The sequence below is a fragment of the Loxodonta africana genome, chromosome 7 (genome assembly GCF_030014295.1).
Source record: "Loxodonta africana isolate mLoxAfr1 chromosome 7, mLoxAfr1.hap2, whole genome shotgun sequence".
Taxonomy (NCBI): Eukaryota; Metazoa; Chordata; class Mammalia; order Proboscidea; family Elephantidae; genus Loxodonta; species Loxodonta africana.
The window spans coordinates 36,446,794-36,461,864 of record NC_087348.1 but is presented as its reverse complement, the minus strand read 5'-3'; the positions used below and the strand labels follow the sequence as shown (position 1 = coordinate 36,461,864).

The window sequence follows — 15,071 nt, the reverse complement described above, 5'->3', positions numbered from 1 at the left end:
AAAAAGTTTTTGTGCATCAAAAGACTTCATCAACAAAGTGAAGAGACAACCTACAGAATGGGAGAAAATATTTGGGAACCAAATAGCTGATAAAGGCTTAATATCCAGAATATATAAAGAACTCCTATAACTCAACAACAAAAAAAGACAAACAACTCAAACAAAAAATGGGCAAAGGGCTTGAACAGACATTTCACCAAACAAGATATACAAAACAGCCAATAAGCACATGAAAAGATGTTCAACGTCATCAGTTATTGTTGTGGCTAGCTACCACCAAGTCTGTCCCCAACCCATGGCAATCCCATGCACAACAGAACAAAATGATGCCTGGTTCTGCACCATCCCCATGATAGGTTGCAAATCAGACCAATGTGATCTGTAGGGTTTTCACTGGCTGGTGTTTTGGAAGTAGATCACCAAGCCATCTTCCTAGTCCATCTTAGTCTGGAAGCTGTGCTGACACCTGGTCAGCATCACAACAGCAGGCAAGTCTTCAGTGACAGATGTGTGGTGGCTGCACATGAGGTGGACTGGATAAGAATCTAACCCAGGTCTCCCGCATGGACGGCAAGAATTCTTCTACTAAACCACCTCTGCCCCCCTTAGGGAAAGGCAGATCAAAACCTTTCAGTCTTTAGTGAAATGTAAAGAACCAATTATTGTTTGACTTTCTACAAAAAACATTTATTACCTATTGGCTTTTGTGTGTGTGTGTGTGTGTGTGGTAAAAACACATATAAGAAAACATTTGCCCTTTCAACATTTTTTATGTGTACAATTCAGTGACATTAATTACGTTTACCATGTTGTGCAACCAACACAAAGAATTCATTGTTGAAAACTAGATCCCCAGTGATATACCACTTCATACCCACTAGATGGCTATAACCAGAAAAACAGAAAACAAGTGTTGGTGAGGATGTGAAAAAATTGGAATGCCATACATTGTTAGACTGTAAAATGGTACAGCCACTGTGGAAAACAATTTGGTGGTTCCTCAAAAAATTCATATAAAATTATCACATGACCTAGCAATTCCACTCCTAGGTATATACCCAAAGGTCTTGAAAGCAAGAACACAATCAGGTACTTGTACACCAATGTTCATTACAGCACTATCCACAATAGTCTAAATGTGGAAACAACCCAAATGTCCATCAACAGATGTATGGATAAACAAAAGCGGTATATCCATATAATGATATTACTCGTCCATAAACAGAAATGAAGTTCTGATATATGCTACAACATGGATGAACCCTGAAAACATTATGCTCAGTGAAATAATCAGACACAAAAGGACAAATACTGCAATGATCTCACTTTTATGAGATTTTTAGAATAGGCAAATGTATAGAGACCAAAGTTTATCAGTGATTACAAGAGTGGGTGGAAGGGGGAAAGAAGAGTTATCGTTTAAGGGGCACTGAGTCTCTGTTAAGGTGATGAAGAAATTTGAAAACAGACAGTGGTGATGGCTGCCCAACATAGGGAACATATGAATTGTACACACAAAAAAAGGGTGAAACGGCATTTGTTCTATTTTCTATATATGGTATATGTAAATATATATACACATATACACTCAGACGCATATATGTATTTTTTTAACCACAATTAAAAAAAAATCCAATGGGGGCGGAGAGGTAATAAATGCTTATTGTAAAAAGTCAAACACTAATTGGCTCTTTACATTTCACTAAAGACTGCAATCTAAAAAGCGTATAACTAGATGCATCCAAAAACAGACAGAAGGAAAAAAATATTTATAGCCTGTGCTGAAAGGAGTTTTTTTCCCCCTAGAGTATTAAAATGTAAAAAGTCAGAAAGATTCTATAGTAAGACACAATTCCAAGCTCTTAGTTACATACAGCACAAAGTTCCCTAAGGAGGGATGAAGCAACAAATTCTAGCCATGTATCCTCATAACATAGCTCTCATCACTCATTAGTGCATGATATAAATATGTACACATTGGAAATGTCAACACAGAGCTGCGCTTCAACCTCCTGAGTAGGCTAAGGGTGAACTAACTGGAAGAAAATAATCTCCTTGGTGACCCTGACAACTCATGGATTAGGATCAAAAGTCTGGGAGTGAACCCGTGGTTGTCCTTTGGTCAAACTGCTACTCAGCTGAATAATAATTACTAACCAAGAATGTGCCGAAAATATGATTTCTATTAGTTCACCTTAACCCTATACTGAGTCTGTAATGCTTTTACCCCCAAAAAAATAAAATAAAATAAAATAATTTTTTTTTTAAAAGAGGCGATACAAAGAAGTGTTTTGAAGGCCCTTTGTCCTAACAGGGCAATATAAAACTAGTTTAAAAAAAAAAATAACAATGAAACCATTTATAGTCTTATAAAGTGAGGTGGCAACAGCAGCAGTCCAATTCCTTTAAAAAAAAGAAAAAACTGACCTTCTAACCTGTAACTCAAGAGGAATAAGAAAATACAGGTCACAAACACTGTATGATTCAGAACTGGGATGCAACTTGAGCGCCCTACAAGAACCAAAAGGAAGAGGAAAGTGATCTACAAATATCAGTATCGAGAAAAGTAAACCTCAGGGTCCCTAAAGAGTTTCTCTATCAATTCCCAGGTGCCTAAACACACTGAAAGTTCAAACAAGATAAAGCCTGACTGGTGGGAAGAAGTCAGAGGGACTAAAAAACTGCACACTCTCTCTTTTGTCTAAAAAAAAAATATTTGCTCTGTTCTTTTAAAAGGATAAAGGGCTTCTCTCCTGATACGCTCTTTGCAACCACCTGAAAAGAGATTTTACTTTGTTCTCTAAAAAGAACAAAAGGAGCTAAAACAAACTCAAGTCAGACGGGCCTGTCGCTGAGGAGGAAGTGCCAGTCAAGTGTGTTTTTCATTCCTCTTTTTAAAAAGGAGGAAGAAACAAGTTTCCCAATCTGTCCCTTAAACCAGAATGAGACAAAGGGTGCCAAGAATAGTCATTGTGATGCCATTACACACTCCCCCAAATCAATTCTCAATCACCAAAAGCCTACAAAAGTAGAACCAAAAAAAAAAAAAAAAAAGACTGGAATATGTACATAGGACTAATGCCAAGTTTCCACCTCCTTTACCCCAACCGTTCTCCAAAAAAGATTCCAGACCATTTCCACCCTACTCCCAGATAACAAAACCAAACCCATTGCCGTCAACTTGATTACGACTCATAGTGACCCTACATGACAGAGTAGAACTGCCCCATAGGGATTCCAAGCAGCACCTGGTGGGTTCAAACTGCTGACCTTTTGGTTAGCAGCAGTAGCACTAGCACTTAACCACTAAGCCACCAGGGTTTCCCCCAGATAACAAGCCCTCTCTAAAAAGATGAGAAGACAATCACCTCTAATGAATTTCTCTCCGTAATCCTAGGACATAATTATGTTTAACGATTAATATAAATCATCTAGAGATTATGCCACTACCCAGTGAGATCTAAAAGGTAGAGTTAGAGGTGGTCTTTTCTCTGAAATTTACTCTGTCTTCTAGCTGTACGACTTTGGGCAACTTAATTAATTTTTTCGAAAGCCTTAAGTTTCCACTTTTGTAACACAAGGATCACAGTATCTGCTTCTTAGGTTTATTGTGAGGCTACAATAAGAAAACAGCTGTGGAAGTATTAATTATCGTTGCTGTTACTGTTGTCATTGTTATTGAATCCTCTTTGGAGTTCACTAAGGCTTCCCTAACCAAACAAAAGGGTCATCTAAAACCCTAGAGACCTAAGATGCATTTACAATTCCCAAGAGTAGCAGATTTTTAAGAAACATTTCAAAGGTTGTTGCCAGACAACAAAGTAAAAAAGTACTCAGGGGGAAAATAAAGTATACGTTTGTGGCAAGAACAACAAAATGAGACTTGGGCTACTTCTACATAAGCAAAGTGAGCTTTAAAAAAAAAAAAAAAGCACCAACAACTTAGAGCTATGTCTGTAACTTGGCTAATTATTCAGATTCCAAATCTTCCCTTTCAATAGCATTTAGGGATGTGAATGAGAAAACTATTAGAGCTCTAAAGGGCTGTTAAAATGGAGTCTAATCCCGTTGTTCGAGTAACTGTATCTCTCTCTCCCTTTCACTATACCCATGTAGGCAAAGTCTAAGAGTCAAATCAGCCCCATGATACAGACATATATTCCATAACATACATGGTTTAACCCAAAGACAAGCCTTTAAAAGAAAAAAAAAAAATTAAATACTAAATCTAGGATCACTTGCAAAATACAGTTCTCCCAACAACTGGAAAATTAACTACAAAATGTCATGCCTTTAATTACCCAGAAAAAAACCCAGTGCCACTGAGTCGATTCCAACTCATAGTCCTTTAATTAGAGGCCTAAAAGTGGCCCAGTACTCTTTAGAAACTCCATGTAGGTGTAAATACACAGGGTTTTCCACAATTGGCAGCTTTGTTTTTGTTAATTGGACCTTCCTACAGGGCATTTCAGGACACTTCAAATGACACCATATAGGACTCAAGTCCAAAACGTAAGTACCTCAGCCAACAGTCACACCTGCCTCCATACAGCTCTTGCCTGACTCCTAGTCTGTTTGAACTTGGGAGTGGGGGTGCAGAGAATTTTGGAAAAAGCACTGCAAATCTAAAACTGTAAACAGGAAATATATTCTGAAGGCAAACCCACCTGAAAGCAGAAAAACTCCAACTATTACCTGAACTGTGTACCCACTGCGTACAGACTACTAAAGGATATCCTAGGATATACCAAAGTACTAATTGTGGTTAAATCTGGGTAGAGAAGTTATAAGTAATTTTTATTTTATTATTTCTTATCTATAATTTCTAAATTAGAGACAGCATAGGATAGCGTGGTATATAGGTCCTGCAATCAGACTGGCTGACTGAATCCCAGCTCTGTCATTTTCTTGGGGAGAAACCTTGGAATAGTTACTTATCCTCCCTGTACCAGTTTCTGTACCTGTTAAGTGTGACTACTGATAGTATGCACGTTATAGGGTTACCACAAGGATTAAAAGATTTACCACGTGAAATGTGCTTAGAACAGTAGGGGCTCAATAAATGCTATTATATAATTCCAATGCTTCTACTATGATGAATTAGAATAGCTTCGTTCTGTAATGAAGAATTAGAATTAAAATGGTAGTAAGAAAACAAAATTTTTAATTCTTAAAAAAAAAATTATACAGCACAAAGCAATGCAAACAATTAGACAGGTTTAATTTAAGACTTTGAGGCAAAATGACACTGTCTACTACAGAGGTTCCCCATCCATTTCAAATAAAGATCATACTACTGTTACCTTTTTTTTTTTCCTAAATGAAACCATGCACTGAGCTTCTGTTTATGGTGATGGAGAATTTGCCAACAGACATTGGTAATGATTACACAACATAATTGATGTAATTGGTGTCACTGAATCATATATGTGAAAAAATGCTGAATTTGCAAATGTTATATATACTTATAACAATAAAAAAATCACGATAATGGTTAAAATCATAATACTTTCTGAGTGCCTCTCACGTGCTAGGCACTGTTTTTAGCACTTTACATAAAGCATCTCACTTACATTCCTCATAGCCATTCAGTCAGGTACATGAGGAACTAACAGATTAAGCCACGTAGTCAGTGGTAGATTCAGGATTTAAACCCAGGCAGTCTGGCTCCACAGTCTAGGTTCTTATGTACTACAGAAAACTCCCTGATGTGGATGATAAAACCTGCTACAAACTATCTCTCTCCTATTTCAGGTACTAGTCTCACATATATTAGGTATATTAGACCCTCGCTAAATGTTTCACTGCCTTATGAAATCAACTGGAAACTTTCTTGCTTTATATCTTTAACGTAAATTTCCTCTGGTCAAGAAAAGTAGACCATTAGACAATAAATAACGTTGTTGTTCTTAGATGCTGTCGAGCCAGTTCTGACTCACAGTGACCCTGTGTACAACAAAATGAAGCGCTGCCTAGTCCTGCACCATCAAAATTGTTGCTGTTTGAGCCCACTGTTGCAACCACTGTGTCAATCCATCTCATTGAGGGTCTTCCTCTTTTTCTCCAACCCTCACCTTTGCTAACCATGATGTTCTTCTCCAGGAATTAGTCCCTTCTGATAACATGTCCAAAGTCCACGAAACAAATTCTTGCCAATGTCACTTCTAAGGAGGATTCTAGCTGTCCTGCTTCCAAAACAGATTTGTTCATTCTGGCAGTCCGTGGTATATTCTACATTCTTCTCCAACACCATAATTCAAAGGCATCAATTTTCTTCAGTCTTCCTTATTCATTATTCAGCTTTTGCATGCATATGTTTTTGCTGTTGTTTTTATGTGCTGTCAAGTGGTTTCTGACTCATAGTGATCCCATGCACAACAGAACAAAGCACTACCCAGTCCTGCGCCATCCTCACAATCATCGTTATGCTTGAGCCCACTGTTGCAACCACTGTGTCAATTCATCTCGTTGACAGTCTTCCTCTTTTTCACTGACCCTCTACTTTATCAAACATGATATCCTTCTCCAGGGACTGATTCTTCCCTGATAAACATGTCCAAATTATGTGAGACTTACTTAAAGTCTCGCCATCCTTACTTCTAAAAAGCATTCTGGTTGTACTTCTTCCAAGACAGATTTATTTGTTCCTTCTTTTGGCAGTCCATGGTATTTTCAAAATTCTTTGCCAACACCAAAATTCAAAGGCATCAATTTTTCTCCCATCCTCCTTATTCATTGTCCAGCTTTTGCATACTTAGTAAGGCGACTGAAAACACCATGGCTTGGGTCAGGCACACTTTAGTCCTCAAAGTGACATCTTTGTTTTTCAACACTTTAAAGAGGTGTTTTGCAGCCAATTTCCCCAATCCAATGCATCAGGTTCCATGGGTGTTGATGGTGGATCCAAGTAAAATGACGTCCTCAGCAACTTTAATCTTTTCAGTTTATCATGTTGTTTACTGGTCCAGTTGTGAGGATTTTTGTTTTCTTTATGACGAAGTGCAATCCATACTGAAGGCTGTGGTCTCTGATCTTCATCAGTAAGTACTTCAAGTACACTTCACTTTCAGCAAGCAAGGTTGTGCCATCTGCATAACGCAGGCTGTAAATGACTCTTCCTCCAATCCTGATGCCACATTCTTCTTCATATAGTCCAGCTTCTTGGATTACTTGCTCAGCATACAGACTGAACAGGTATGGTGAAAGGATACAACCCGGATGCACATTATTCCTGACTTTAATCATTCAGTATCCCCTTCTTCTGTTCAAATGACTGCCTCTTGATCTATGTACAGGTTCCTCATGAGCACAATGAAGTGTTCTGGAATCACCATTCTTCACAATGTTATCCATAATTTGTTATGATCTACAGTGTCAAATGTCTTTGCATAGTCAATAAATGCATATGGGGCAATTGGAAATACCATGGCTTGGGTTAGGCACACCTTAGACCTCAAAGTGACATCTTTGCTTTTTAACAATGATTTAATGTTTTAATTAAACAATGATGCTGAGAAAAAATGAAGACAAAAAAAGTCTCTCTCTCTTTTTAGCAATTCACTTACATAGTTTTTAACCAGAAATAGCTCTTTGAAATTGAAAAGTACCAAATGAGACAGTATCATAAAATTCAGCTACTATGTATTTATCCTAAAAAACTACCAACTCCATAAAAATTAAAAATCACCTAAATCAACCTTCACCACATGTGTGTCAATTTGTCATACTGTGGTGGCTTACATGTTGCTATGGTGTTGAAAGCTATGCCACCGGTATTTCAAGTATCAGCAGGGTCACTCTTGGTGGATAGGTTTCAGTGGAGTTTCCAGACTAAGACAGGCTAGGAAAAAGGACCCTGCCGTCTACTTCTGAAAAAATTAGCCAGTGAAAACCTTATGAATAGCAGCTGAACACTGTCTGATATAGTGCTGGAAGATGAGCCCCTATGGTTGGAATGCACTCAAAAGACAACTGGGGAAAAGCTGCCTCCTCCAAGTATAGTTGGATAGTATGGATAGAGTCAAGGTTTCAGGACCTTCATCTGCTGATGTGGCATGACTCACAATGAGAAGAAACAACTGCAACATCCATTAGTAACCAGAATGTGGAATGTATGAAATATGAATCTAAGAAAATTGGAAGTTGTCAAAAAGGAAATGAAGCACATAAACATTGATATTCTAGGCATTAGTGAGCTAAAATGGACTGGTATTAGCCATTTTGAACCAGACAATCATATGGTCTACTATGCCAGGAATGACAAATTGAAGAAGACTGGTGTCATGTTCATCACCGATAAGAACATTTCAAGATCTATCCTGAAGTCCGTGCTGTCAATGATAGGATGATACCTATACATCTACAAGGAAGACCAGTTAATACAACTATTTTCAAATTTATGTACCAATCACTAAGGACAAAGACGAAGAAAGTAATGATTTTTACCACTTCTCCAGTGTGCAGTTGATCAAACATGCAATTAAGATGCACTGATGATTACTGGTGATTAGAACGTGAAAGGTGGAAACGAAAGAAGGATCGCTATTGGGAAAATATGGCCTTGGTGACAGAAATGACACCAGAGATCACAGGATAGAATTTTGCGAGACAAATGATTTAATCATTGCAAATACCTTTTTTCAAAAACATAAATGGTGACTATATACAGGGACCTCTCCAATGGAAAACAGGAATCAAACTGACAACATCTGTGGGAAGAGATGATTGAAAAGCTCAGTATCATCAGTCACAACAATGCCAAGGACTGACTGTGGAAAAGACCATGAATTGCTCCTATGCAAGCTCAAGGTGAAGCTGAAGAAAATTAAAACATGTCCGCGAGAGCCAAAATACAACCTTGAGTATATCCTACCTAAAAAAAAAAAAAAAAAAAACTTTTTTTTTTTTTTTTTTAAAAATATGGAGTCCATCTCAAGAACTGGATGCATTTAACACTAATGACCGAAGACCAGACCAGTTGTAGGAGGACATCACACATAAAGAAAGCAAAGGGTCATTAAAAGAGACAGAAAAGACCAAAATGGATGTAAGAAGGGATTCTGAAACTCGCTCATGACTCAGTGTAGCTAAAGTGAATGGAAGAAATCATGAAGTAAAAGAGCGAACAGAAAGTTTCAAAGGGCAGCTCAAGAAGGCAAAGTAAAATATTGTAATAAAATAAGCAAAGACGTGGAATTAGAAAACTACAAGTGAAGCATGCGCTCGGCATTTCTCAAGCTGAAAGAACTGAAGAAAAACCTCAAGCCTCGAATTGCAATTTTGAAGGATCCTCTGGGCAAAATATTGAATGACACAGGAGGCATCAAAAGATGAAAGGCCCTGGCTCTGACAGCTTCAATGGACAATTCTACTAAACTTTCAGACAAGAGTTAACATCACTACTACTAAAGGTATTTCAGAGCATAGAAAAGGACAGAATACTCACAAACTCATTCCCTGAAGCCAGGATAACCCTGATACCAAAACTAGGTAAAGACACCCCCCCCCAAAAGAAAACTAGGGACCAATATCCCTCATGAACACAGATGCAAAAATTCTGAAATTCTAGTCAACAGAATTCAACAATATATCAAAAAAATAATTCACCATGAACAAGTGGGATTCATAGGTATGCATGGAAGGTTCAACATTAGAAAAACAATGTAATCCATCACATAAATAAAACAAAAGGACCACATGATCTTATCATTTATGCAGAAAAGGCATTTGACAAAGTTCAACTGCCCATTCTTGATAAAACCTCTTCAGCAAAATAGGAACAGAAGGGAAATTCCTCTTCATAATAAAGGGCATTTATACAAAGCCAATAACCAACACCATCCTAAATAGAGAGACTCAAAAAGCATTCCCCTTGAGGAGGGGAACCAGACAAGGATGCCCTTTATCACCACTCTTATTCAACATTGTGCTGGAGGTCCCAGCCAGAGCAATTAGGCTAGGAAAATAAATAAACAAATAAAGCCCATCCAAATTGGTAAAGAAGAAGCAAAATTATCTCTCTTTGCAGACGATATAATCTTATACACAAAAAAACCCTAAAAGAATCCACAAGAAAACTACTGGAACCAACCTATGATTTCAGCAATGTATCAGGATACAAGATAAACATACAAAAATCAGTTGGATTCCTCTACACCAACAAAAAGAACATCGAAGAGGAAATCACCAAATCAATACCATTTACAGTAGCCCCAAGAAGATAAAATACTTAGGAATAAATCTTACCAGAGATATAAAAGACCTATAAAAAGAAAACTGTAAGACACTACTTCAAGAAACCAAAAGAGACCTACATAAGTGGAAAAACATACCTTGCTCATGGATAGGAAGACTTAACAGAGTAAAAACGTCTATTCTACCAAAAGCCACCTATACATACAATACAATTCCGATCCAAATTCCAATGACATTTTTTAATGAGATGGAGAAAAAAATCACCAACTTCATATGGAAGGGCAAGAGACCCCGGATAAGTAAAGCATTACTGAAAAGGAAGAACAAAGTGGGAGTCCTCACTCTACCTGATTTTAGAACATATTACACCACCACAGTAGTCAAAACAGCCTGGTACTGGTACAATAACAGATACATACACCGATGGAAGTAATTCAGAATCCAGACATAAATCCATCCACATATGAGCGGTGGATATTTGACAAGGGCCCAAAGTTAGTTAACTGGGGATAAGACAGTCTTTTTAACAAATGGTGCTGGCATAACTGGATATCCATCTGCAAAAAAATGAAACAAGACCCATACCTCACACCATGCACAAAAACAAACTCAAAATGGACAAAAGACCTAAATATAAAATCTAAAACAATAAAGATCATGGAAGAAAAAATAGGGACAAAGTTAGGAACGCTAATACATGGCATAAATAGTACACGAGACATTACTAAAAATGCAGAAGAGAAGCTAGATAACTGGGAGCTCCTAAAAATCAAACACCTATGCTCATCCAAAGACTTCACCAAAAGAGTAAAAAGACTACCTACAGACTGGGAAAAAGTTTTTAGCTATGATATTTCCCAGCAGTGCCTGATCTCTAAAGTCTACATGATATTGCAAAAACTCAACTACAAAAAAACAAATAACCCAATTAAAAAATGGGCAAAGGATATGAACAGGAACTTCACTAAAGATGACATTCAGGCTGCTGACAGATATATGAGGAAATGCAAACCAAAACTACAATGAGATTCCATGTCACTCCAACAAGGCTGGCATTAATTCAAAAATTTTGTTGTGGAGAGACTGGAACACTCATACACTGCTGGTGGGAATGTCAAATGTACAACCACTTTGGAAATCAATTTGGTGCTTCCTTAAAAAACTAGAAATAGAACTACCATATGATCCAGAAATCCCACTCCTTGGAATATATCCTAGAGAAATAAGAGCCTTTACACGAACAGATATATGCATGCCCATGTTCACTGCAGCACTGTTTACAAGAGCAAAAAGTTGGAAGCAACCAAGGATGAATGGATAAATCACGGTATATTCACACAATGGAATACTACACATTGATAAAGAACAATGATGAATCCATGAAACATTCCATAGCATGGAGAAATCTGGAAGACATTATGCTGAGTGAAATTAGCTGCAAAACGACAAATATTGTATAAGGCCACTATTATAAGAACTGGAAGAAATAATTTAAGCAGAGAAGAAAATATTCTTTGATGGTTATGAGACGGGGGGAGGGAGGAAGGGAGGGAGAGAGGCTTTCACTAATTACATAGTAGATAAATTTTATTTTAGGTGAAGGGACAACACACGATACAGGAGAGGTCAGCACAACTGGACTAAACCAAAAGCAAAGAAGTTTCCTGAATAAACTGAACGCTTCTAAGGCCAGTGTAGCAGGGACAGGGGCTTGGGGTCCATGGTTTCAGGGGACATCTACGTCAATTGGTATAATAAAATCTATTAAGGAAACATTCTGCATCCCACTTTGGAGAGTGGTGTCTGGGGTCTTAAACGCTAGCAAGCGGCCATCTAAGATGCATCAACTGGCCTCGACCCACGTGGAACAAGGAAGAATGAAGAACACCAAAGACACAAGGTAATTATGAGCCTAAGAGACAGAAAGGACCACATAAACCAGAGACTACATCAGCCTGTGACCAGAAGAACTAGATGGTGCCTGGCCACAACAGATGATTGCCCTGACAGGGAACACAACAGAGAACCTCTGAGGGAGCAGGAGAGCAGTGGGATGCAGACCCCAAATTCCTGTAAAAAGACCAGACTTAATGTTCAGACTGGGACTAGAAGAACTCCACAGGCCGTGATCTCCAGGCCTCCTGTTAGCCCAAGACAGGAACCATTCCCAAAGCCAACTCTTCAGACAGGGATTGGACTGGAATATGGGATGGAAAATAATACTGGTGAAGAACGAGCTCCTTTATCACGCAGACACGAGACTATGTTGGCATCTCCTGTCTGGAGGGGAGATGAGAGGGTAGAGGGGGCCAGAAGCTGCCCAAATGGACACGAGGCGAGAAAGTGGAGGTTAGGAGTGTGCAGTCTCATTACGGGGAGAGCAATTAGGAGTGTATAGCAAGGTGTATATAAATTTTTCTATGACTGACTTGATTTGTAAAGTTTCACTTAAAGCACAACAAAAATTTTAAAAAATCAGTTGGATTCCTCTGCACCAACGAAGAGAATTTTGACGAGGAAATCACCAAATCAATACCATTTACACTAGCCCCCAAGAAGATAAAATACTTAGGAATAAATCTAACCAGAAACGTAAAAGACCAATACAAAGAAAGCTACAAGACACTATTGCAAGAAACCAAAAGAGACCTACTGAAGTGGAAAAACATACCTTGCTCATGGATAGAAAGACTCAACATTGTGAAAATGCCTATTCTACCCAAAGCAATCTACAGAAACAATGCAATCCCAATCTAAATTCCAATGGCATTTTTTAATGAGATGGAGAAACAAATCACCAACTTCATATGGTAAGCGAAGAGGCCCTGGATAAGTAAAGCGTTACTGAAAAAGAAGAACAAAGTGGGAGGCCTCACACTACCTGATTTTGGAACCTATCATACCGCCATAGTGGTCAAAACAGCCTGAAACTGGTTCAACAGATACACAGACCAATGGAACAGAGTTGAGAATACAGACATAAATTCATCCACCTATGAGCAGCTGATATTTGACAAAGGCCCAAAGTCCGTTAATTGGGAAAAAGACAGTCTCTTTAACAAATGGTGCTGGCATAAATGGATATTTATCTGCAAAAAAATGAAACAAGACCCATACCTCACACTATGCACAAAAATGAACTCAAAATGGATCAAAGACCGAAATATAAAATCTAAAACGAAAAAGATCATGGAAGAAAAAATAGGGACAATGCTAGGAGCCCTAATACATGGCATAAACAGAATACAGAAATTATTAACAATGCACAAACACCAGAAAACAAACTAGATAACTAGGAGCTCCTAAAAATCGAACACTTAAGCTCATCAAAAGACTTCACCAAAAGGGTAAAAAGACAACCTACCGACTGGGTAAAAATTTTTGGCTACGACATATCCAATCAGGGTCTAATCTCTAAAATCTACGAGATACTACAAAGCTTCAACAAGAAGACAACAAACAACCCAATTAAAAAATGGGGAAAGGATACCAACAGGCACTTCACCAAAGAAGACATTCAGGTGGCTAACAGATACATGAGGAAATGCTCACAATCATTATCCATTAAAAACTACAATGAGATACCACCTCACCCCAACAAGGCTAGCATTAATGCAAAAAACACAAAATAATACATGTTGGAGAGGTTGTGGAGAGGCTAGAACACTTAAACACTGCTGGTAGGAATGTGAAATGCAACAACCACTGTGGAAATCGGTTCGGTGTGTCCTTAATAAGCTAGAAATAGAAACACTATATGATCCAGCAATTGCACTCCTTGGAATATATCCTAGAGAAATAAGAGCTGTCACACGAATAGATATACGCACATGCATGTTCATAACAGCACTGTTCACAACAGCAAAGAGATGGAAACAACGTAGGTGCCCATCAACAGACAAATACATAAACAAATTATGGTATATTCACACAATGGAATACTATGAAATGATAATGAAAAACGATGAACCTGGGAAACATCACAGGGATGAATCTGGATGGCATTATACTAAGTGAAATTAGTCACAAAAGAACAAATATTGTATGAGACCACTATTACAAGAACTCAAGGAAAGGTTTAAACACAGAAGAAAACATTCCTTGATGGTTACGAGGGTTGGGAGGGAGGAAGAGGGGAATTCACTAACTAGACAGTAGACAAGAATTATTTTAGATGAAGGGAAGGACAACACACAATACAGGGGAAGTCACCACTACTGGACTAAACCAAAAGCTAAGATTCCTGAACATAACCAAACGCATTCAGGAACAGTGCAGCAGCAGTGGGGGTCTGGGGACCATGGTTTCAGGGGACATCTGGGTCAACTGGCATAACAAAGTTTATTAAGAAAATGTTCTACATCCCACTTTGGTGAGTGGCATCTGGGGTCTTAAAAGCTTGCGAGTGGCCATTTAAGACGCATCAGTTGGTCCCAACCCATCTGGAGCAACAGAGAATGAAGAATGCCAAAGACACAAGGAAAATATTAGCCCAGGAGACAGAAAGGGCCACATAAACCAGGGACTCCATCAGCCTGAGACCAGAAGAACTAGATGGTGCCCAGCTACCACCAATGGCTGCCCTGATGGAGCAGGAGAAAAGTGGGGTGCAGAACTCAAGTTCACATAGAAAGGCCAGACTTAATTGTCTGAGACTTAAAGGAACCCCAGAAGACATGGCCCCCAGACTCTCTGTTAACCCAGAATTAAAACCATTCCCAAAGCCAACTCTTCAGGCAAAAATCAGACTGGACTATAAGACATAAAATAATACTTGTGAAGAGTGTGCTTCTTATTCTTAGTTCAAGTAGTTTCACGAGACTAAATGGTCAGCTCCTATCTGGAGGCAGAATGAGAAGGCAGAAAGGGATACGAGC

General features: G+C 38.4%; 1 protein-coding gene across 11 annotated transcripts in view; it reads right to left on the bottom strand.

Moving 5' to 3' along the window:
• The window catches only part of AMBRA1 (autophagy and beclin 1 regulator 1), a 181,324-nt gene that overhangs the window by 138,879 nt on the left and 27,374 nt on the right, over positions 1–15,071 (bottom strand). The window contains exon 1 of one of the 11 annotated variants that reach the window (XM_064288195.1): positions 5,026–8,884. The exons of the other annotated variants lie outside the window; for them this stretch is intronic. The gene's annotated coding sequence lies outside the window, so the exon portion shown is untranslated. Of the gene's footprint in view, positions 1–5,025; positions 8,885–15,071 lie in introns of those variants that run through there. 11 annotated transcript variants of the gene reach the window in all.